Source organism: Dendropsophus ebraccatus, unplaced genomic scaffold (assembly GCF_027789765.1).
Source record: "Dendropsophus ebraccatus isolate aDenEbr1 unplaced genomic scaffold, aDenEbr1.pat pat_scaffold_1393_ctg1, whole genome shotgun sequence".
NCBI lineage: Eukaryota > Metazoa > Chordata > Amphibia > Anura > Hylidae > Dendropsophus > Dendropsophus ebraccatus.
This window is the reverse complement of record NW_027208813.1, coordinates 1-19,214: the sequence shown is the minus strand read 5'-3', so window position 1 is coordinate 19,214 and position 19,214 is coordinate 1. Positions and strand designations below refer to the sequence as shown.

The window sequence follows — 19,214 nt, the reverse complement described above, 5'->3', positions numbered from 1 at the left end:
TTGTTAAAGCTATTTGCTTTGATTTCACTAGGAAAATTAGTGAGCGAGAAAAAGAAAAATAGTCCCTTTTAGTGTCAAGCGTTGGTGGTATAGTGGTGAGCATAGCTGCCTTCCAAGCAGTTGACCCGGGTTCGATGACTCTTTTACCTTTTTGTTGATTGTTTTGTTAAAGCTATTTGCTTTGATTTCACTAGGAAAATTAGTGAGCGAGAAAAAGAAAAATAGTCTTTTTAGTGTCAAGCGTTGGTGGTATAGTGGTGAGCATAGCTGCCTTCCATGCAGTTGACCCGGGTTCGATTCCCGGCCAACGCATCCTTTGAGTTTTTCTCACCTATCTCCTGTGCTTGCTCTTTCATGATGAAAAGTGAGAAGAATGAGTGGGCCCAAGCTGGTTTCGACCCCGTGGACAACTAAGTAAAAGTGACTGCCTTCTTGACAGATGATGGACTGTTGAGGAGAACCTGTCAGCTCAGTGTCAGCCATTTGGAACACCAATTGCAGCTGACAGTCTCTTTTAAGGAGTCACTCACCACTGATCAGTATTCAACGAGGGGTGAAAGATATGACTCTTTTATCTTTTTGTTGATTGTTTTGTAAAGCTATTTGCTTTGATTTCACTAGGAAAATTAGTGAGCGAGAAAAAGAAAAATAGTCCTTTTAGTGTCAAGCGTTGGTGGTATAGTGGTGAGCATAGCTGCCTTCCAAGCAGTTGACCCGGGTTCGATGACTCTTTTACCTTTTTGTTGATTGTTTTGTTAAAGCTATTTGCTTTGATTTCACTAGGAAAATTAGTGAGCGAGAAAAGAAAAATAGTCCTTTTAGTGACAAGCGTTGGTGGTATAGTGGTGAGCATAGCTGCCTTCCAAGCAGTTGACCCGGGTTGATTCCCGGCCAACGCATCCTTTGAGTTTTTCTCTCACCTATCTCCTGTGCTTGCGCTTTCATGATGAAATGAGAAGAATGAGTGGGCCCAAGCTGGTTTCGACCCCGTGGGCAACTAAGTAAAAGTGACTGCCTTCTTGACAGATGATGGACTGTTGAGGAGAACCTGTCAGCTGCTTCAATTCATTCTAAACTGAAGACACTGTCAGGTAGCTCTTAGGTCAGGAAGACACATGAGCTAACAGTGTCAGCCATTTGGAACATCAATTGCAGCTGACAGAGTCAGCTTTGCTTTGATTTCACTAGGAAAATTAGTGAGCGAGAAAAAGAAAAATAGTCCTTTTAGTGTCAAGCGTTGTGGTATAGTGGTGAGCATAGCTGCCTTCCAAGCAGTTGACCCGGGTTCGATTCCCGGCCAATGCAACCTTTGAGTTTTTCTCACCTATCTCCTGTGCTTGCGCTTTCATGATGAAAAGTGAGAAGAATGAGTGGGCCCAAGCTGGTTTCGACCCCGTGGGCAACTAAGTAAAAGTGACTGCCTTCTTGACAGATGATGGACTGTTGAGGAGAACCTGTCAGCTGCAATTCACATTCTAAACTGCAGACACTGTCAGGTAGCTCTTAGGTCAGGAAGACACATGAGCAAACAGTGTCAGCCATTTGGAACATCAATTGCAGCTGACAGAGTCAGCTTTGCTTTGATTTCACTAGGAAAATTAGTGAGCGAGAAAAAGAAAAATAGTCCTTTTAGTGTCAAGCGTTGGTGGTATAGTGGTGAGCATAGCTGCCTTCCAAGCAGTTGACCCGGGTTCGATTCCCGGCCAACGCATCTTTGAGTTTTTCTCACCTATCTCCTGTGCTTGCGCTTTCATGATGAAAGTGAGAAGAATGAGTGGGCCCAAGCTGGTTTCGACCCCGTGGGCAACTAAGTAAAAGTGACTGCCTTCTTGACAGATGATGGACTGTTGAGGAGAACCTGTCAGCTGCAATTCACATTCTAAACTGCAGACACTGTCAGGTAGCTCTTAGGTCAGGAAGACCACATGAGCTAACAGTGTCAGCCATTTGGAACATCATTGCAGCTGACAGAGTCAGCTTTGCTTTGATTTCACTAGGGAAAAATTAGTGAGCCGAGAAAAAGAAAAATAGTCCTTTTAGTGTCAAGCGTTGGTGGTATAGTGGTGAGCATAGCTGCCTTCCAAGCAGTTGACCCGGGTTCGATTCCCGCCAACGCATCCTTTGAGTTTTTCTCACCTATCTCCTGTGCTTGCGCTTTCATGATGTAAAGTGAGAAGAATGAGTGGGACCAAGCTGGTTTCGACCCCGTGGGCAACTAAGTAAAAGTGACTGCCTTCTTGACAGATGATGGACTGTTGAGGAGAACCTGTTGAGGAGAACCTGAGGAGAACTGTCAGCTGCAATAGTCCTTTTAGTGTCAAGCGTTGGTGGTATAGTGGTGAGCATAGCTGCCTTCCAAGCAGTTGACCCGGGTTCGATTCCCGGCCAACGCATCCTTTGAGTTTTTCTCACCTATCTCCTGTGCTTGCGCTTTCATGATGTAAAGTGAGAAGAATGAGTGGGACCAAGCTGGTTTCGACCCCCGTGGGCAACTAAGTAAAAGTGACTGCCTTCTTGACAGTTGATGGACTGTTGAGGAGAACCTGTCAGCTGCAATTCACATTCTAAACTGCAGACACTGTCAGGTAGCTCTTAGGTCAGGAAGACACATGAGCTAACAGTGTCAGCCCATTTGGAACATCAATTGCAGCTGACAGAGTCAGCTTGCTTTGATTTCACTAGGAAAATAGTGAGCGAGAAAAAGAAAAATAGTCCTTTTAGTGTCAAGCGTTGGTGGTATAGTGGTGAGCATAGCTGCCTTCCAAGCAGTTGACCCGGGTTCGATTCCCGGCCAACGCATCCTTTGAGTTTTTCTCACCTATCTCCTGTGCTTGCGCTTTCATGATGAAAAGTGAGAAGAATGAGTGGGCCCAAGCTGGTTTCGACCCCGTGGGCAACTAAGTAAAAGTGACTGCCTTCTTGACAGATGATGGACTGTTGAGGAGAACCTGTCAGCTGCAATTCACATTCTAAACTGCAGACACTGTCAGGTAGCTCTTAGGTCAGGAAGACACATGAGCTAACAGTGTCAGCCATTTGGAACATCAATTGCAGCTGACAGAGTCAGCTTTGCTTTGATTTCACTAGGAAAATTAGTGAGCGAGAAAAAAGAAAAATAGTCCTTTTAGTGTCAAGCGTTGGTGGTATAGTGGTGAGCATAGCTGCCTTCCAAGCAGTTGACCCGGGTTCGATTCCCGGCCAACGCATCCTTTGAGTTTTTCTCACCTATCTCCTGTGCTTGCGCTTTCATGATGAAAAGTGAGAAGAATGAGTGGGCCCAAGCTGGTTTCGACCCCGTGGGCAACTAAGTAAAAGTGACTGCCTTCTTGACAGATGATGGACTGTTGAGGAGAACCTGTCAGCTGCAATTCACATTCTAAACTGCAGACACTGTCAGGTAGCTCTTAGGTCAGGAAGACACATGAGCTAACAGTGTCAGCCATTTGGAACATCAATTGCAGCTGACAGAGTCAGCTTTGCTTTGATTTCACTAGGAAAATTAGTGAGCGAGAAAAAGAAAAATAGTCCTTTAGTGTCAAGCGTTGGTGGTATAGTGGTGAGCATAGCTGCCTTCCAAGCAGTTGACCCGGGTTCGATTCCCGGCCAACGCATCCTTTGAGTTTTTCTCACCTATCTCCTGTGCTTGCGCTTTCATGATGAAAAGTGAGAAGAATGAGTGGGCCCAAGCTGGTTTCGACCCCGTGGGCAACTAAGTAAAAGTGACTGCCTTCTTGACAGATGATGGACTGTTGAGGAGAACCTGTCAGCTGCAATTCACATTCTAAACTGCAGACACTGTCAGGTAGCTCTTAGGTCAGGAAGACACATGAGCTAACAGTGTCAGCCATTTGGAACATCAATTGCAGCTGACAGAGTCAGCTTTGCTTTGATTTCACTAGGAAAATTAGTGAGCGAGAAAAGAAAAATAGTCCTTTTAGTGTCAAGCGTTGGTGGTATAGTGGTGAGCATAGCTGCCTTCCAAGCAGTTGACCCGGGTTCGATTCCCGGCCAACGCATCCTTTGAGTTTTTCTCACCTATCTCCTGTGCTTGCGCTTTCATGATGAAAAGTGAGAAGAATGAGTGGGCCCAAGCTGGTTTCGACCCCGTGGGCAACTAAGTAAAAGTGACTGCCTTCTTGACAGATGATGGACTGTTGAGGAGAACCTGTCAGCTGCAATTCACATTCTAAACTGCAGACACTGTCAGGTAGCTCTTAGGTCAGGAAGACACATGAGCTAACAGTGTCAGCCATTTGGAACATCAATTGCAGCTGACAGAGTCAGCTTTGCTTTGATTTCACTAGGAAAATTAGTGAGCGAGAAAAGAAAAAATAGTCCTTTTAGTGTCAAGCGTTGGTGGTATAGTGGTGAGCATAGCTGCCTTCCAAGCAGTTGACCCGGGTTCGATTCCCGGCCAACGCATCCTTTGAGTTTTTCTCACCTATCTCCTGTGCTTGCGCTTTCATGATGAAAAGTGAGAAGAATGAGTGGGCCCAAGCTGGTTTCGACCCCGTGGGCAACTAAGTAAAAGTGACTGCCTTCTTGACAGATGATGGACTGTTGAGGAGAACCTGTCAGCTGCAATTCACATTCTAAACTGCAGACACTGTCAGGTAGCTCTTAGGTCAGGAAGACACATGAGCTAACAGTGTCAGCCATTTGGAACATCAATTGCAGCTGACAGAGTCAGCTTTGCTTTGATTTCACTAGGAAAATTAGTGAGCGAGAAAAAGAAAAATAGTCCTTTTAGTGTCAAGCGTTGGTGGTATAGTGGTGAGCATAGCTGCCTTCCAAGCAGTTGACCCGGGTTCGATTCCCGGCCAACGCATCCTTTGAGTTTTTCTCACCTATCTCCTGTGCTTGCGCTTTCATGATGAAAAGTGAGAAGAATGAGTGGGCCCAAGCTGGTTTCGACCCGTGGGCAACTAAGTAAAAGTGACTTCCTTCTTGACAGATGATGGACTGTTGAGGAGAACCTGTCAGCTGCAATTCACATTCTAAACTGCAGACACTGTCAGGTAGCTCTTAGGTCAGGAAGACACATGAGCTAACAGTGTCAGCCATTTGGAACATCAATTGCAGCTGACAGAGTCAGCTTTGCTTTGATTTCACTAGGAAAATTAGTGAGCGAGAAAAAGAAAAATAGTCCTTTTAGTGTCAAGCGTTGGTGGTATAGTGGTGAGCATAGCTGCCTTCCAAGCAGTTGACCCGGGTTCGATTCCCGGCCAACGCATCTTTGAGTTTTTCTCACCTATCTCCTGTGCTTGCGCTTTCATGATGAAAAGTGAGAAGAATGAGTGGGCCCAAGCTGGTTTCGACCCCGTGGGCAACTAAGTAAAAGTGACTGCCTTCTTGACAGATGATGGACTGTTGAGGAGAACCTGTCAGCTGCAATTCACATTCTAAACTGCAGACACTGTCAGGTAGCTCTTAGGTCAGGAAGACACATGAGCTAACAGTGTCAGCCATTTGGAACATCAATTGCAGCTGACAGAGTCAGCTTTGCTTTGATTTCACTAGGAAAATTAGTGAGCGAGAAAAAGAAAAATAGTCCTTTTAGTGTCAAGCGTTGGTGGTATAGTGGTGAGCATAGCTGCCTTCCAAGCAGTTGACCCGGGTTCGATTCCCGGCCAACGCATCCTTTGAGTTTTTCTCACCTATCTCCTGTGCTTGCGCTTTCATGATGAAAAGTGAGAAGAATGAGTGGGCCCAAGCTGGTTTCGACCCCGTGGGCAACTAAGTAAAAGTGACTGCCTTCTTGACAGATGATGGACTGTTGAGGAGAACCTGTCAGCTGCAATTCACATTCTAAACTGCAGACACTGTCAGGTAGCTCTTAGGTCAGGAAGACACATGAGCTAACAGTGTCAGCCATTTGGAACATCAATTGCAGCTGACAGAGTCAGCTTTGCTTTGATTTCACTAGGAAAATTAGTGAGCGAGAAAAAGAAAAATAGTCCTTTTAGTGTCAAGCGTTGGTGGTATAGTGGTGAGCATAGCTGCCTTCCAAGCAGTTGACCCGGGTTCGATTCCCGGCCAACGCATCCTTTGAGTTTTTCTCACCTATCTCCTGTGCTTGCGCTTTCATGATGAAAAGTGAGAAGAATGAGTGGGCCCAAGCTGGTTTCGACCCCGTGGGCAACTAAGTAAAAGTGACTGCCTTCTTGACAGATGATGGACTGTTGAGGAGAACCTGTCAGCTGCAATTCACATTCTAAACTGCAGACACTGTCAGGTAGCTCTTAGGTCAGGAAGACACATGAGCTAACAGTGTCAGCCATTTGGAACATCAATTGCAGCTGACAGAGTCAGCTTTGCTTTGATTTCACTAGGAAAATTACGTGAGCGAGAAAAAGAAAAATAGTCCTTTTAGTGTCAAGCGTTGGTGGTATAGTGGTGAGCATAGCTGCCTTCCAAGCAGTTGACCCGGGTTCGATTCCCGGCCAACGCATCCTTTGAGTTTTTCTCACCTATCTCCTGTGCTTGCGCTTTCATGATGAAAAGTGAGAAGAATGAGTGGGCCCAAGCTGGTTTCGACCCCGTGGGCAACTAAGTAAAAGTGACTGCCTTCTTGACAGATGATGGACTGTTGAGGAGAACCTGTCAGCTGCAATTCACATTCTAAACTGCAGACACTGTCAGGTAGCTCTTAGGTCAGGAAGACACATGAGCTAACAGTGTCAGCCATTTGGAACATCAATTGCAGCTGACAGAGTCAGCTTTGCTTTGATTTCACTAGGAAAATTAGTGAGCGAGAAAAAGAAAAATAGTCCTTTTAGTGTCAAGCGTTGGTGGTATAGTGGTGAGCATAGCTGCCTTCCAAGCAGTTGACCCGGGTTCGATTCCCGGCCAACGCATCCTTTGAGTTTTTCTCACCTATCTCCTGTGCTTGCGCTTTCATGATGAAAAGTGAGAAGAATGAGTGGGCCCAAGCTGGTTTCGACCCCGTGGGCAACTAAGTAAAAGTGACTGCCTTCTTGACAGATGATGGACTGTTGAGGAGAACCTGTCAGCTGCAATTCACATTCTAAACTGCAGACACTGTCAGGTAGCTCTTAGGTCAGGAAGACACATGAGCTAACAGTGTCAGCCATTTGGAACATCAATTGCAGCTGACAGAGTCAGCTTTGCTTTGATTTCACTAGGAAAATTAGTGAGCGAGAAAAAGAAAAATAGTCCTTTTAGTGTCAAGCGTTGGTGGTATAGTGGTGAGCATAGCTGCCTTCCAAGCAGTTGACCCGGGTTCGATTCCCGGCCAACGCATCCTTTGAGTTTTTCTCACCTATCTCCTGTGCTTGCGCTTTCATGATGAAAAGTGAGAAGAATGAGTGGGCCCAAGCTGGTTTCGACCCCGTGGGCAACTAAGTAAAAGTGACTGCCTTCTTGACAGATGATGGACTGTTGAGGAGAACCTGTCAGCTGCAATTCACATTCTAAACTGCAGACACTGTCAGGTAGCTCTTAGGTCAGGAAGACACATGAGCTAACAGTGTCAGCCATTTGGAACATCAATTGCAGCTGACAGAGTCAGCTTTGCTTTGATTTCACTAGGAAAATTAGTGAGCGAGAAAAAGAAAAATAGTCCTTTTAGTGTCAAGCGTTGGTGGTATAGTGGTGAGCATAGCTGCCTTCCAAGCAGTTGACCCGGGTTCGATTCCCGGCCAACGCATCCTTTGAGTTTTTCTCACCTATCTCCTGTGCTTGCGCTTTCATGATGAAAAGTGAGAAGAATGAGTGGGCCCAAGCTGGTTTCGACCCCGTGGGCAACTAAGTAAAAGTGACTGCCTTCTTGACAGATGATGGACTGTTGAGGAGAACCTGTCAGCTGCAATTCACATTCTAAACTGCAGACACTGTCAGGTAGCTCTTAGGTCAGGAAGACACATGAGCTAACAGTGTCAGCCATTTGGAACATCAATTGCAGCTGACAGAGTCAGCTTTGCTTTGATTTCACTAGGAAAATTAGTGAGCGAGAAAAGAAAAATAGTCCTTTTAGTGTCAAGCGTTGGTGGTATAGTGGTGAGCATAGCTGCCTTCCAAGCAGTTGACCCGGGTTCGATTCCCGGCCAACGCATCCTTTGAGTTTTTCTCACCTATCTCCTGTGCTTGCGCTTTCATGATGAAAAGTGAGAAGAATGAGTGGGCCCAAGCTGGTTTCGACCCCGTGGGCAACTAAGTAAAAGTGACTGCCTTCTTGACAGATGATGGACTGTTGAGGAGAACCTGTCAGCTGCAATTCACATTCTAAACTGCAGACACTGTCAGGTAGCTCTTAGGTCAGGAAGACACATGAGCTAACAGTGTCAGCCATTTGGAACATCAATTGCAGCTGACAGAGTCAGCTTTGCTTTGATTTCACTAGGAAAATTAGTGAGCGAGAAAAAGAAAAATAGTCCTTTTAGTGTCAAGCGTTGGTGGTATAGTGGTGAGCATAGCTGCCTTCCAAGCAGTTGACCCGGGTTCGATTCCCGGCCAACGCATCCTTTGAGTTTTTCTCACCTATCTCCTGTGCTTGCGCTTTCATGATGAAAAGTGAGAAGAATGAGTGGGCCCAAGCTGGTTTCGACCCCGTGGGCAACTAAGTAAAAGTGACTGCCTTCTTGACAGATGATGGACTGTTGAGGAGAACCTGTCAGCTGCAATTCACATTCTAAACTGCAGACACTGTCAGGTAGCTCTTAGGTCAGGAAGACACATGAGCTAACAGTGTCAGCCATTTGGAACATCAATTGCAGCTGACAGAGTCAGCTTTGCTTTGATTTCACTAGGAAAATTAGTGAGCGAGAAAAGAAAAATAGTCCTTTTAGTGTCAAGCGTTGGTGGTATAGTGGTGAGCATAGCTGCCTTCCAAGCAGTTGACCCGGGTTCGATTCCCGGCCAACGCATCCTTTGAGTTTTTCTCACCTATCTCCTGTGCTTGCGCTTTCATGATGAAAAGTGAGAAGAATGAGTGGGCCCAAGCTGGTTTCGACCCCGTGGGCAACTAAGTAAAAGTGACTGCCTTCTTGACAGATGATGGACTGTTGAGGAGAACCTGTCAGCTGCAATTCACATTCTAAACTGCAGACACTGTCAGGTAGCTCTTAGGTCAGGAAGACACATGAGCTAACAGTGTCAGCCATTTGGAACATCAATTGCAGCTGACAGAGTCAGCTTTGCTTTGATTTCACTAGGAAAATTAGTGAGCGAGAAAAAGAAAAATAGTCCTTTTAGTGTCAAGCGTTGGTGGTATAGTGGTGAGCATAGCTGCCTTCCAAGCAGTTGACCCGGGTTCGATTCCCGGCCAACGCATCCTTTGAGTTTTTCTCACCTATCTCCTGTGCTTGCGCTTTCATGATGAAAAGTGAGAAGAATGAGTGGGCCCAAGCTGGTTTCGACCCCGTGGGCAACTAAGTAAAAGTGACTGCCTTCTTGACAGATGATGGACTGTTGAGGAGAACCTGTCAGCTGCAATTCACATTCTAAACTGCAGACACTGTCAGGTAGCTCTTAGGTCAGGAAGACACATGAGCTAACAGTGTCAGCCATTTGGAACATCAATTGCAGCTGACAGAGTCAGCTTTGCTTTGATTTCACTAGGAAAATTAGTGAGCGAGAAAAGAAAAATAGTCCTTTTAGTGTCAAGCGTTGGTGGTATAGTGGTGAGCATAGCTGCCTTCCAAGCAGTTGACCCGGGTTCGATTCCCGGCCAACGCATCCTTTGAGTTTTTCTCACCTATCTCCTGTGCTTGCGCTTTCATGATGAAAAGTGAGAAGAATGAGTGGGCCCAAGCTGGTTTCGACCCCGTGGGCAACTAAGTAAAAGTGACTGCCTTCTTGACAGATGATGGACTGTTGAGGAGAACCTGTCAGCTGCAATTCACATTCTAAACTGCAGACACTGTCAGGTAGCTCTTAGGTCAGGAAGACACATGAGCTAACAGTGTCAGCCATTTGGAACATCAATTGCAGCTGACAGAGTCAGCTTTGCTTTGATTTCACTAGGAAAATTAGTGAGCGAGAAAAAGAAAAATAGTCCTTTTAGTGTCAAGCGTTGGTGGTATAGTGGTGAGCATAGCTGCCTTCCAAGCAGTTGACCCGGGTTCGATTCCCGGCCAACGCATCCTTTGAGTTTTTCTCACCTATCTCCTGTGCTTGCGCTTTCATGATGAAAAGTGAGAAGAATGAGTGGGCCCAAGCTGGTTTCGACCCCGTGGGCAACTAAGTAAAAGTGACTGCCTTCTTGACAGATGATGGACTGTTGAGGAGAACCTGTCAGCTGCAATTCACATTCTAAACTGCAGACACTGTCAGGTAGCTCTTAGGTCAGGAAGACACATGAGCTAACAGTGTCAGCCATTTGGAACATCAATTGCAGCTGACAGAGTCAGCTTTGCTTTGATTTCACTAGGAAAATTAGTGAGCGAGAAAAAGAAAAATAGTCCTTTTAGTGTCAAGCGTTGGTGGTATAGTGGTGAGCATAGCTGCCTTCCAAGCAGTTGACCCGGGTTCGATTCCCGGCCAACGCATCCTTTGAGTTTTTCTCACCTATCTCCTGTGCTTGCGCTTTCATGATGAAAAGTGAGAAGAATGAGTGGGCCCAAGCTGGTTTCGACCCCGTGGGCAACTAAGTAAAAGTGACTGCCTTCTTGACAGATGATGGACTGTTGAGGAGAACCTGTCAGCTGCAATTCACATTCTAAACTGCAGACACTGTCAGGTAGCTCTTAGGTCAGGAAGACACATGAGCTAACAGTGTCAGCCATTTGGAACATCAATTGCAGCTGACAGAGTCAGCTTTGCTTTGATTTCACTAGGAAAATTAGTGAGCGAGAAAAAGAAAAATAGTCCTTTTAGTGTCAAGCGTTGGTGGTATAGTGGTGAGCATAGCTGCCTTCCAAGCAGTTGACCCGGGTTCGATTCCCGGCCAACGCATCCTTTGAGTTTTTCTCACCTATCTCCTGTGCTTGCGCTTTCATGATGAAAAGTGAGAAGAATGAGTGGGCCCAAGCTGGTTTCGACCCCGTGGGCAACTAAGTAAAAGTGACTGCCTTCTTGACAGATGATGGACTGTTGAGGAGAACCTGTCAGCTGCAATTCACATTCTAAACTGCAGACACTGTCAGGTAGCTCTTAGGTCAGGAAGACACATGAGCTAACAGTGTCAGCCATTTGGAACATCAATTGCAGCTGACAGAGTCAGCTTTGCTTTGATTTCACTAGGAAAATTAGTGAGCGAGAAAAAGAAAAATAGTCCTTTTAGTGTCAAGCGTTGGTGGTATAGTGGTGAGCATAGCTGCCTTCCAAGCAGTTGACCCGGGTTCGATTCCCGGCCAACGCATCCTTTGAGTTTTTCTCACCTATCTCCTGTGCTTGCGCTTTCATGATGAAAAGTGAGAAGAATGAGTGGGCCCAAGCTGGTTTCGACCCCGTGGGCAACTAAGTAAAAGTGACTGCCTTCTTGACAGATGATGGACTGTTGAGGAGAACCTGTCAGCTGCAATTCACATTCTAAACTGCAGACACTGTCAGGTAGCTCTTAGGTCAGGAAGACACATGAGCTAACAGTGTCAGCCATTTGGAACATCAATTGCAGCTGACAGAGTCAGCTTTGCTTTGATTTCACTAGGAAAATTAGTGAGCGAGAAAAAGAAAAATAGTCCTTTTAGTGTCAAGCGTTGGTGGTATAGTGGTGAGCATAGCTGCCTTCCAAGCAGTTGACCCGGGTTCGATTCCCGGCCAACGCATCCTTTGAGTTTTTCTCACCTATCTCCTGTGCTTGCGCTTTCATGATGAAAAGTGAGAAGAATGAGTGGGCCAAGCTGGTTTCGACCCCGTGGGCAACTAAGTAAAAGTGACTGCCTTCTTGACAGATGATGGACTGTTGAGGAGAACCTGTCAGCTGCAATTCACATTCTAAACTGCAGACACTGTCAGGTAGCTCTTAGGTCAGGAAGACACATGAGCTAACAGTGTCAGCCATTTGGAACATCAATTGCAGCTGACAGAGTCAGCTTTGCTTTGATTTCACTAGGAAAATTAGTGAGCGAGAAAAAGAAAAATAGTCCTTTTAGTGTCAAGCGTTGGTGGTATAGTGGTGAGCATAGCTGCCTTCCAAGCAGTTGACCCGGGTTCGATTCCCGGCCAACGCATCCTTTGAGTTTTTCTCACCTATCTCCTGTGCTTGCGCTTTCATGATGAAAAGTGAGAAGAATGAGTGGGCCCAAGCTGGTTTCGACCCCGTGGGCAACTAAGTAAAAGTGACTGCCTTCTTGACAGATGATGGACTGTTGAGGAGAACCTGTCAGCTGCAATTCACATTCTAAACTGCAGACACTGTCAGGTAGCTCTTAGGTCAGGAAGACACATGAGCTAACAGTGTCAGCCATTTGGAACATCAATTGCAGCTGACAGAGTCAGCTTTGCTTTGATTTCACTAGGAAAATTAGTGAGCGAGAAAAAGAAAAATAGTCCTTTTAGTGTCAAGCGTTGGTGGTATAGTGGTGAGCATAGCTGCCTTCCAAGCAGTTGACCCGGGTTCGATTCCGGCCAACGCATCCTTTGAGTTTTTCTCACCTATCTCCTGTGCTTGCGCTTTCATGATGAAAAGTGAGAAGAATGAGTGGGCCCAAGCTGGTTTCGACCCCGTGGGCAACTAAGTAAAAGTGACTGCCTTCTTGACAGATGATGGACTGTTGAGGAGAACCTGTCAGCTGCAATTCACATTCTAAACTGCAGACACTGTCAGGTAGCTCTTAGGTCAGGAAGACACATGAGCTAACAGTGTCAGCCATTTGGAACATCAATTGCAGCTGACAGAGTCAGCTTTGCTTTGATTTCACTAGGAAAATTAGTGAGCGAGAAAAAGAAAAATAGTCCTTTTAGTGTCAAGCGTTGGTGGTATAGTGGTGAGCATAGCTGCCTTCCAAGCAGTTGACCCGGGTTCGATTCCCGGCCAACGCATCCTTTGAGTTTTTCTCACCTATCTCCTGTGCTTGCGCTTTCATGATGAAAAGTGAGAAGAATGAGTGGGCCCAAGCTGGTTTCGACCCCGTGGGCAACTAAGTAAAAGTGACTGCCTTCTTGACAGATGATGGACTGTTGAGGAGAACCTGTCAGCTGCAATTCACATTCTAAACTGCAGACACTGTCAGGTAGCTCTTAGGTCAGGAAGACACATGAGCTAACAGTGTCAGCCATTTGGAACATCAATTGCAGCTGACAGAGTCAGCTTTGCTTTGATTTCACTAGGAAAATTAGTGAGCGAGAAAAAGAAAAATAGTCCTTTTAGTGTCAAGCGTTGGTGGTATAGTGGTGAGCATAGCTGCCTTCCAAGCAGTTGACCCGGGTTCGATTCCCGGCCAACGCATCCTTTGAGTTTTTCTCACCTATCTCCTGTGCTTGCGCTTTCATGATGAAAAGTGAGAAGAATGAGTGGGCCCAAGCTGGTTTCGACCCCGTGGGCAACTAAGTAAAAGTGACTGCCTTCTTGACAGATGATGGACTGTTGAGGAGAACCTGTCAGCTGCAATTCACATTCTAAACTGCAGACACTGTCAGGTAGCTCTTAGGTCAGGAAGACACATGAGCTAACAGTGTCAGCCATTTGGAACATCAATTGCAGCTGACAGAGTCAGCTTTGCTTTGATTTCACTAGGAAAATTAGTGAGCGAGAAAAGAAAAATAGTCCTTTTAGTGTCAAGCGTTGGTGGTATAGTGGTGAGCATAGCTGCCTTCCAAGCAGTTGACCCGGGTTCGATTCCCGGCCAACGCATCCTTTGAGTTTTTCTCACCTATCTCCTGTGCTTGCGCTTTCATGATGAAAAGTGAGAAGAATGAGTGGGCCCAAGCTGGTTTCGACCCCGTGGGCAACTAAGTAAAAGTGACTGCCTTCTTGACAGATGATGGACTGTTGAGGAGAACCTGTCAGCTGCAATTCACATTCTAAACTGCAGACACTGTCAGGTAGCTCTTAGGTCAGGAAGACACATGAGCTAACAGTGTCAGCCATTTGGAACATCAATTGCAGCTGACAGAGTCAGCTTTGCTTTGATTTCACTAGGAAAATTAGTGAGCGAGAAAAAGAAAAATAGTCCTTTTAGTGTCAAGCGTTGGTGGTATAGTGGTGAGCATAGCTGCCTTCCAAGCAGTTGACCCGGGTTCGATTCCCGGCCAACGCATCCTTTGAGTTTTTCTCACCTATCTCCTGTGCTTGCGCTTTCATGATGAAAAGTGAGAAGAATGAGTGGGCCCAAGCTGGTTTCGACCCCGTGGGCAACTAAGTAAAAGTGACTGCCTTCTTGACAGATGATGGACTGTTGAGGAGAACCTGTCAGCTGCAATTCACATTCTAAACTGCAGACACTGTCAGGTAGCTCTTAGGTCAGGAAGACACATGAGCTAACAGTGTCAGCCATTTGGAACATCAATTGCAGCTGACAGAGTCAGCTTTGCTTTGATTTCACTAGGAAAATTAGTGAGCGAGAAAAAGAAAAATAGTCCTTTTAGTGTCAAGCGTTGGTGGTATAGTGGTGAGCATAGCTGCCTTCCAAGCAGTTGACCCGGGTTCGATTCCCGGCCAACGCATCCTTTGAGTTTTTCTCACCTATCTCCTGTGCTTGCGCTTTCATGATGAAAAGTGAGAAGAATGAGTGGGCCCAAGCTGGTTTCGACCCCGTGGGCAACTAAGTAAAAGTGACTGCCTTCTTGACAGATGATGGACTGTTGAGGAGAACCTGTCAGCTGCAATTCACATTCTAAACTGCAGACACTGTCAGGTAGCTCTTAGGTCAGGAAGACACATGAGCTAACAGTGTCAGCCATTTGGAACATCAATTGCAGCTGACAGAGTCAGCTTTGCTTTGATTTCACTAGGAAAATTAGTGAGCGAGAAAAAGAAAAATAGTCCTTTTAGTGTCAAGCGTTGGTGGTATAGTGGTGAGCATAGCTGCCTTCCAAGCAGTTGACCCGGGTTCGATTCCCGGCCAACGCATCCTTTGAGTTTTTCTCACCTATCTCCTGTGCTTGCGCTTTCATGATGAAAAGTGAGAAGAATGAGTGGGCCCAAGCTGGTTTCGACCCCGTGGGCAACTAAGTAAAAGTGACTGCCTTCTTGACAGATGATGGACTGTTGAGGAGAACCTGTCAGCTGCAATTCACATTCTAAACTGCAGACACTGTCAGGTAGCTCTTAGGTCAGGAAGACACATGAGCTAACAGTGTCAGCCATTTGGAACATCAATTGCAGCTGACAGAGTCAGCTTTGCTTTGATTTCACTAGGAAATTAGTGAGCGAGAAAAAGAAAAATAGTCCTTTTAGTGTCAAGCGTTGGTGGTATAGTGGTGAGCATAGCTGCCTTCCAAGCAGTTGACCCGGGTTCGATTCCCGGCCAACGCATCCTTTGAGTTTTTCTCACCTATCTCCTGTGCTTGCGCTTCATGATGAAAAGTGAGAAGAATGAGTGGGCCCAAGCTGTTTCGACCCCGTGGGCAACTAAGTAAAAGTGACTGCCTTCTTGACAGATGATGGACTGTTGAGGAGACCTGTCAGCTGCAATTCACATTCTAAACTGCAGACACTGTCAGGTAGCTCTTAGGTCAGGAAGACACATGAGCTAACAGTGTCAGCCATTTGGAACATCAATTGCAGCTGACAGAGTCAGCTTTGCTTTGATTTCACTAGGAAAATTAGTGAGCGAGAAAAAGAAAAATAGTCCTTTTAGTGTCAAGCGTTGGTGGTATAGTGGTGAGCATAGCTGCCTTCCAAGCAGTTGACCCGGGTTCGATTCCCGGCCAACGCATCCTTTGAGTTTTTCTCACCTATCTCCTGTGCTTGCGCTTTCATGATGAAAAGTGAGAAGAATGAGTGGGCCCAAGCTGGTTTCGACCCCGTGGGCAACTAAGTAAAAGTGACTGCCTTCTTGACAGATGATGGACTGTTGAGGAGAACCTGTCAGCTGCAATTCACATTCTAAACTGCAGACACTGTCAGGTAGCTCTTAGGTCAGGAAGACACATGAGCTAACAGTGTCAGCCATTTGGAACATCAATTGCAGCTGACAGAGTCAGCTTTGCTTTGATTTCACTAGGAAAATTAGTGAGCGAGAAAAGAAAAATAGTCCTTTTAGTGTCAAGCGTTGGTGGTATAGTGGTGAGCATAGCTGCCTTCCAAGCAGTTGACCCGGGTTCGATTCCCGGCCAACGCATCCTTTGAGTTTTTCTCACCTATCTCCTGTGCTTGCGCTTTCATGATGAAAAGTGAGAAGAATGAGTGGGCCCAAGCTGGTTTCGACCCCGTGGGCAACTAAGTAAAAGTGACTGCCTTCTTGACAGATGATGGACTGTTGAGGAGAACCTGTCAGCTGCAATTCACATTCTAAAACTGCAGACACTGTCAGGTAGCTCTTAGGTCAGGAAGACACATGAGCTAACAGTGTCAGCCATTTGGAACATCAATTGCAGCTGACAGAGTCAGCTTTGCTTTGATTTCACTAGGAAAATTAAGTGAGCGAGAAAAAGAAAAATAGTCCTTTAGTGTCAAGCGTTGGTGGTATAGTGGTGAGCATAGCTGCCTTCCAAGCAGTTGACCCGGGTTCGATTCCCGGCCAACGCATCCTTTGAGTTTTTCTCACCTATCTCCTGTGCTTGCGCTTTCATGATGAAAAGTGAGAAGATGAGTGGGCCAAGCTGGTTTCGACCCCGTGGGCAACTAAGTAAAAGTGACTGCCTTCTTGACAGATGATGGACTGTTGAGGAGAACCTGTCAGCTGCAATTCACATTCTAAACTGCAGACACTGTCAGGTAGCTCTTAGGTCAGGAAGACACATGAGCTAACAGTGTCAGCCATTTGGAACATCAATTGCAGCTGACAGAGTCAGCTTTGCTTTGATTTCACTAGGAAAATTAGTGAGCGAGAAAAAGAAAAATAGTCCTTTTAGTGTCAGCGTTGGTGGTATAGTGGTGAGCATAGCTGCCTTCCAAGCAGTTGACCCGGGTTCGATTCCCGGCCAACGCATCCTTTGAGTTTTTCTCACCTATCTCCTGTGCTTGCGCTTTCATGATGAAAAGTGAGAAGAATGAGTGGGCCCAAGCTGGTTTCGACCCCGTGGCAACTAAGTAAAAGTGACTGCCTTCTTGACAGATTGATGGACTGTTGAGGAGAACCTGTCAGCTGCAATTCACATTCTAAACTGCAGACACTGTCAGGTAGCTCTTAGGTCAGGAAGACACATGAGCTAACAGTGTCAGCCATTTGAACATCAATTGCAGCTGACAGAGTCAGCTTTGCTTTGATTTCACTAGGAAAATAAGTGAGCGAGAAAAAGAAAAATAGTCCTTTTAGTGTCAAGCGTTGGTGGTATAGTGGTGAGCATAGCTGCCTTCCAAGCAGTTGACCCGTTCGATTCCCGGCCAACGCATCCTTTGAGTTTTTCTCACCTATCTCCTGTGCTTGCGCTTTCATGATGAAAAGTGAGAAGAATGAGTGGGCCCAAGCTGGTTTCGACCCCGTGGGCAACTAAGTAAAAGTGACTGCCTTCTTGACAGATGATGGACTGTTGAGGAGAACCTGTCAGCTGCAATTCACATTCTAAACTGCAGACACTGTCAGGTAGCTCTTAGGTCAGGAAGACACATGAGCTAACAGTGTCAGCCATTTGGACATCAATTGCAGCTGACAGAGTCAGCTTTGCTTTGATTTCACTAGAAAAATTAGTGAGCGAGAAAAAGAAAAATAGTCCTTTTAGTGTCAAGCGTTGGTGGTATAGTGGTGAGCATAGCTGCCTTCCAAGCAGTTGACCCGGGTTCGATTCCCGGCCAACGCATCCTTTGAGTTTTTTCTCACCTATCTCCTGTGCTTGCGCTTTCATGATGAAAAGTGAGAGAATGAGTGGGCCCAAGCTGGTTTCGACCCCGTGGGCAACTAAGTAAAGTGACTGCCTTCTTGACAGATGATGGACTGTTGAGGAGAACCTGTCAGCTGCAATTCACATTCTAAACTGCAGACACTGTCAGGTAGCTCTTAGGTCAGGAAGACACATGAGCTAACAGTGTCAGCCATTTGGAACATCAATTGCAGCTGACAGAGTCAGCTTTGCTTTGATTTCACTAGGAAAATTAGTGAGCGAGAAAAAGAAAAATAGTCCTTTTAGTGTCAAGCGTTGGTGGTATAGTGGTGAGCATAGCTGCCTTCCTGCAGTTGACCCGGGTTCGATTCCCGGCCAACGCATCCTTTGAGTTTTTCTCACCTATCTCCTGTGCTTGCCGCTTTCATGATGAAAAGTGAGAAGAATGAGTGGGCCCAAGCTGGTTTCGACCCCGTGGGCAACTAAGTAAAAGTGACTGCCTTCTTGACAGATGATGGACTGTTGAGGAGAACCTGTCAGCTGCAATTCACATTCTAAACTGCAGACACTGTCAGGTAGCTCTTAGGTCAGGAAGACACATGAGCTAACAGTGTCAGCCATTTGGAACATCAATTGCAGCTGACAGAGTCAGCTTTGCTTTGATTTCACTAGGAAATTAGTGAGCGAGAAAAGAAAAATAGTCCTTTTAGTGTCAGCGTTGGTGTATAGTGGTGAGCATAGCTGCCTTCCAAGCATTTGACCCGGGTTCGATTCCCGGCCAACGCACCTTTGAGTTTTTTCTCACCTATCTCCTGTGCTTGCGCTTTCATGATGAAAAGTGAGAGAATGAGTGGGCCCAAGCTGGTTTCGACCCCGGGGCAACTAAGTAAAAGTGACTGCCTTCTTGACAGATGATGGACTGTTGAGGAGAACCTGTCAGCTGCAATTCACATTCTAAACTGCAGACACTGTCAGGTAGCTCTTAGGTCAGGAAGACACATGAGCTAACAGTGTCAGCCATTTGGAACATCAATTGCAGCTGACAGAGTCACTTTGCTTTGATTTCACTAGGAAAATAAGTGACGAGAAAGAAAAATAGTCCTTTTAGTGTCAAGCGTTGGTGGTATAGTGGTGAGCATAGCTGCCTTCAAGCAGTTGACCCCGGGTTCGATTCCCGGCCAACGCATCCTTTGAGTTTTTCTCACCTATCTCCTGTGCTTGCGCTTTCATGATGAAAAGTGAAGAATGAGTGGGCCCAAGCTGGTTTCGACCCCGTGGGCAACTAAGTAAAAGTGACTGTCCTTCTTGACAGATATGTACTGTTGAGGAGAACCTGTCAGCTGCAATTCCACATTCTAAACTGCAGACACTGTCAGGTAGCTCTTAGGTCA

The 19,214-nt window shown here is 46.1% G+C and overlaps 38 non-coding genes across 38 annotated transcripts; all 38 read left to right on the top strand.

Moving 5' to 3' along the window:
- Window positions 1-1,639: 1,639 nt before the first annotated feature.
- On the top strand, window positions 1,640-1,711 carry TRNAG-UCC (transfer RNA glycine (anticodon UCC)). Its single transcript has one exon. It is a non-coding gene; the product is annotated as a tRNA-Gly (tRNA).
- A 610-nt stretch (window positions 1,712-2,321) lies between these two features.
- On the top strand, window positions 2,322-2,393 carry TRNAG-UCC (transfer RNA glycine (anticodon UCC)). The gene has a single exon. It is a non-coding gene; the product is annotated as a tRNA-Gly (tRNA).
- Window positions 2,394-2,727: 334 nt separating this feature from the next.
- TRNAG-UCC (transfer RNA glycine (anticodon UCC)) lies at window positions 2,728-2,799 on the top strand. The gene has a single exon. It is a non-coding gene; the product is annotated as a tRNA-Gly (tRNA).
- Window positions 2,800-3,134: 335 nt separating this feature from the next.
- TRNAG-UCC (transfer RNA glycine (anticodon UCC)) lies at window positions 3,135-3,206 on the top strand. Its single transcript has one exon. It is a non-coding gene; the product is annotated as a tRNA-Gly (tRNA).
- Window positions 3,207-3,539: 333 nt separating this feature from the next.
- TRNAG-UCC (transfer RNA glycine (anticodon UCC)) lies at window positions 3,540-3,611 on the top strand. The gene has a single exon. It is a non-coding gene; the product is annotated as a tRNA-Gly (tRNA).
- Window positions 3,612-3,944: 333 nt separating this feature from the next.
- TRNAG-UCC (transfer RNA glycine (anticodon UCC)) lies at window positions 3,945-4,016 on the top strand. The gene has a single exon. It is a non-coding gene; the product is annotated as a tRNA-Gly (tRNA).
- Window positions 4,017-4,350: 334 nt separating this feature from the next.
- TRNAG-UCC (transfer RNA glycine (anticodon UCC)) lies at window positions 4,351-4,422 on the top strand. The gene has a single exon. It is a non-coding gene; the product is annotated as a tRNA-Gly (tRNA).
- Window positions 4,423-4,756: 334 nt separating this feature from the next.
- On the top strand, window positions 4,757-4,828 carry TRNAG-UCC (transfer RNA glycine (anticodon UCC)). Its single transcript has one exon. It is a non-coding gene; the product is annotated as a tRNA-Gly (tRNA).
- Window positions 4,829-5,161: 333 nt separating this feature from the next.
- Window positions 5,162-5,233, top strand: TRNAG-UCC (transfer RNA glycine (anticodon UCC)). Its single transcript has one exon. It is a non-coding gene; the product is annotated as a tRNA-Gly (tRNA).
- A 333-nt stretch (window positions 5,234-5,566) lies between these two features.
- On the top strand, window positions 5,567-5,638 carry TRNAG-UCC (transfer RNA glycine (anticodon UCC)). Its single transcript has one exon. It is a non-coding gene; the product is annotated as a tRNA-Gly (tRNA).
- A 334-nt stretch (window positions 5,639-5,972) lies between these two features.
- On the top strand, window positions 5,973-6,044 carry TRNAG-UCC (transfer RNA glycine (anticodon UCC)). The gene has a single exon. It is a non-coding gene; the product is annotated as a tRNA-Gly (tRNA).
- A 335-nt stretch (window positions 6,045-6,379) lies between these two features.
- On the top strand, window positions 6,380-6,451 carry TRNAG-UCC (transfer RNA glycine (anticodon UCC)). The gene has a single exon. It is a non-coding gene; the product is annotated as a tRNA-Gly (tRNA).
- A 334-nt stretch (window positions 6,452-6,785) lies between these two features.
- On the top strand, window positions 6,786-6,857 carry TRNAG-UCC (transfer RNA glycine (anticodon UCC)). Its single transcript has one exon. It is a non-coding gene; the product is annotated as a tRNA-Gly (tRNA).
- Window positions 6,858-7,191: 334 nt separating this feature from the next.
- On the top strand, window positions 7,192-7,263 carry TRNAG-UCC (transfer RNA glycine (anticodon UCC)). The gene has a single exon. It is a non-coding gene; the product is annotated as a tRNA-Gly (tRNA).
- Window positions 7,264-7,597: 334 nt separating this feature from the next.
- TRNAG-UCC (transfer RNA glycine (anticodon UCC)) lies at window positions 7,598-7,669 on the top strand. Its single transcript has one exon. It is a non-coding gene; the product is annotated as a tRNA-Gly (tRNA).
- Window positions 7,670-8,002: 333 nt separating this feature from the next.
- On the top strand, window positions 8,003-8,074 carry TRNAG-UCC (transfer RNA glycine (anticodon UCC)). Its single transcript has one exon. It is a non-coding gene; the product is annotated as a tRNA-Gly (tRNA).
- Window positions 8,075-8,408: 334 nt separating this feature from the next.
- TRNAG-UCC (transfer RNA glycine (anticodon UCC)) lies at window positions 8,409-8,480 on the top strand. Its single transcript has one exon. It is a non-coding gene; the product is annotated as a tRNA-Gly (tRNA).
- Window positions 8,481-8,813: 333 nt separating this feature from the next.
- On the top strand, window positions 8,814-8,885 carry TRNAG-UCC (transfer RNA glycine (anticodon UCC)). Its single transcript has one exon. It is a non-coding gene; the product is annotated as a tRNA-Gly (tRNA).
- Window positions 8,886-9,219: 334 nt separating this feature from the next.
- On the top strand, window positions 9,220-9,291 carry TRNAG-UCC (transfer RNA glycine (anticodon UCC)). The gene has a single exon. It is a non-coding gene; the product is annotated as a tRNA-Gly (tRNA).
- Window positions 9,292-9,624: 333 nt separating this feature from the next.
- Window positions 9,625-9,696, top strand: TRNAG-UCC (transfer RNA glycine (anticodon UCC)). The gene has a single exon. It is a non-coding gene; the product is annotated as a tRNA-Gly (tRNA).
- A 334-nt stretch (window positions 9,697-10,030) lies between these two features.
- TRNAG-UCC (transfer RNA glycine (anticodon UCC)) lies at window positions 10,031-10,102 on the top strand. The gene has a single exon. It is a non-coding gene; the product is annotated as a tRNA-Gly (tRNA).
- Window positions 10,103-10,436: 334 nt separating this feature from the next.
- Window positions 10,437-10,508, top strand: TRNAG-UCC (transfer RNA glycine (anticodon UCC)). Its single transcript has one exon. It is a non-coding gene; the product is annotated as a tRNA-Gly (tRNA).
- A 334-nt stretch (window positions 10,509-10,842) lies between these two features.
- Window positions 10,843-10,914, top strand: TRNAG-UCC (transfer RNA glycine (anticodon UCC)). The gene has a single exon. It is a non-coding gene; the product is annotated as a tRNA-Gly (tRNA).
- Window positions 10,915-11,248: 334 nt separating this feature from the next.
- On the top strand, window positions 11,249-11,320 carry TRNAG-UCC (transfer RNA glycine (anticodon UCC)). The gene has a single exon. It is a non-coding gene; the product is annotated as a tRNA-Gly (tRNA).
- A 334-nt stretch (window positions 11,321-11,654) lies between these two features.
- Window positions 11,655-11,726, top strand: TRNAG-UCC (transfer RNA glycine (anticodon UCC)). The gene has a single exon. It is a non-coding gene; the product is annotated as a tRNA-Gly (tRNA).
- A 333-nt stretch (window positions 11,727-12,059) lies between these two features.
- Window positions 12,060-12,131, top strand: TRNAG-UCC (transfer RNA glycine (anticodon UCC)). Its single transcript has one exon. It is a non-coding gene; the product is annotated as a tRNA-Gly (tRNA).
- Window positions 12,132-12,870: 739 nt separating this feature from the next.
- Window positions 12,871-12,942, top strand: TRNAG-UCC (transfer RNA glycine (anticodon UCC)). The gene has a single exon. It is a non-coding gene; the product is annotated as a tRNA-Gly (tRNA).
- A 334-nt stretch (window positions 12,943-13,276) lies between these two features.
- On the top strand, window positions 13,277-13,348 carry TRNAG-UCC (transfer RNA glycine (anticodon UCC)). The gene has a single exon. It is a non-coding gene; the product is annotated as a tRNA-Gly (tRNA).
- Window positions 13,349-13,681: 333 nt separating this feature from the next.
- Window positions 13,682-13,753, top strand: TRNAG-UCC (transfer RNA glycine (anticodon UCC)). The gene has a single exon. It is a non-coding gene; the product is annotated as a tRNA-Gly (tRNA).
- Window positions 13,754-14,087: 334 nt separating this feature from the next.
- Window positions 14,088-14,159, top strand: TRNAG-UCC (transfer RNA glycine (anticodon UCC)). The gene has a single exon. It is a non-coding gene; the product is annotated as a tRNA-Gly (tRNA).
- A 334-nt stretch (window positions 14,160-14,493) lies between these two features.
- Window positions 14,494-14,565, top strand: TRNAG-UCC (transfer RNA glycine (anticodon UCC)). Its single transcript has one exon. It is a non-coding gene; the product is annotated as a tRNA-Gly (tRNA).
- Window positions 14,566-14,899: 334 nt separating this feature from the next.
- On the top strand, window positions 14,900-14,971 carry TRNAG-UCC (transfer RNA glycine (anticodon UCC)). Its single transcript has one exon. It is a non-coding gene; the product is annotated as a tRNA-Gly (tRNA).
- Window positions 14,972-15,304: 333 nt separating this feature from the next.
- TRNAG-UCC (transfer RNA glycine (anticodon UCC)) lies at window positions 15,305-15,376 on the top strand. The gene has a single exon. It is a non-coding gene; the product is annotated as a tRNA-Gly (tRNA).
- A 331-nt stretch (window positions 15,377-15,707) lies between these two features.
- TRNAG-UCC (transfer RNA glycine (anticodon UCC)) lies at window positions 15,708-15,779 on the top strand. The gene has a single exon. It is a non-coding gene; the product is annotated as a tRNA-Gly (tRNA).
- A 333-nt stretch (window positions 15,780-16,112) lies between these two features.
- On the top strand, window positions 16,113-16,184 carry TRNAG-UCC (transfer RNA glycine (anticodon UCC)). Its single transcript has one exon. It is a non-coding gene; the product is annotated as a tRNA-Gly (tRNA).
- A 335-nt stretch (window positions 16,185-16,519) lies between these two features.
- Window positions 16,520-16,591, top strand: TRNAG-UCC (transfer RNA glycine (anticodon UCC)). Its single transcript has one exon. It is a non-coding gene; the product is annotated as a tRNA-Gly (tRNA).
- A 331-nt stretch (window positions 16,592-16,922) lies between these two features.
- TRNAG-UCC (transfer RNA glycine (anticodon UCC)) lies at window positions 16,923-16,994 on the top strand. The gene has a single exon. It is a non-coding gene; the product is annotated as a tRNA-Gly (tRNA).
- Window positions 16,995-17,730: 736 nt separating this feature from the next.
- On the top strand, window positions 17,731-17,802 carry TRNAG-UCC (transfer RNA glycine (anticodon UCC)). The gene has a single exon. It is a non-coding gene; the product is annotated as a tRNA-Gly (tRNA).
- The last annotated feature ends 1,412 nt before the right edge of the window (window positions 17,803-19,214 follow it).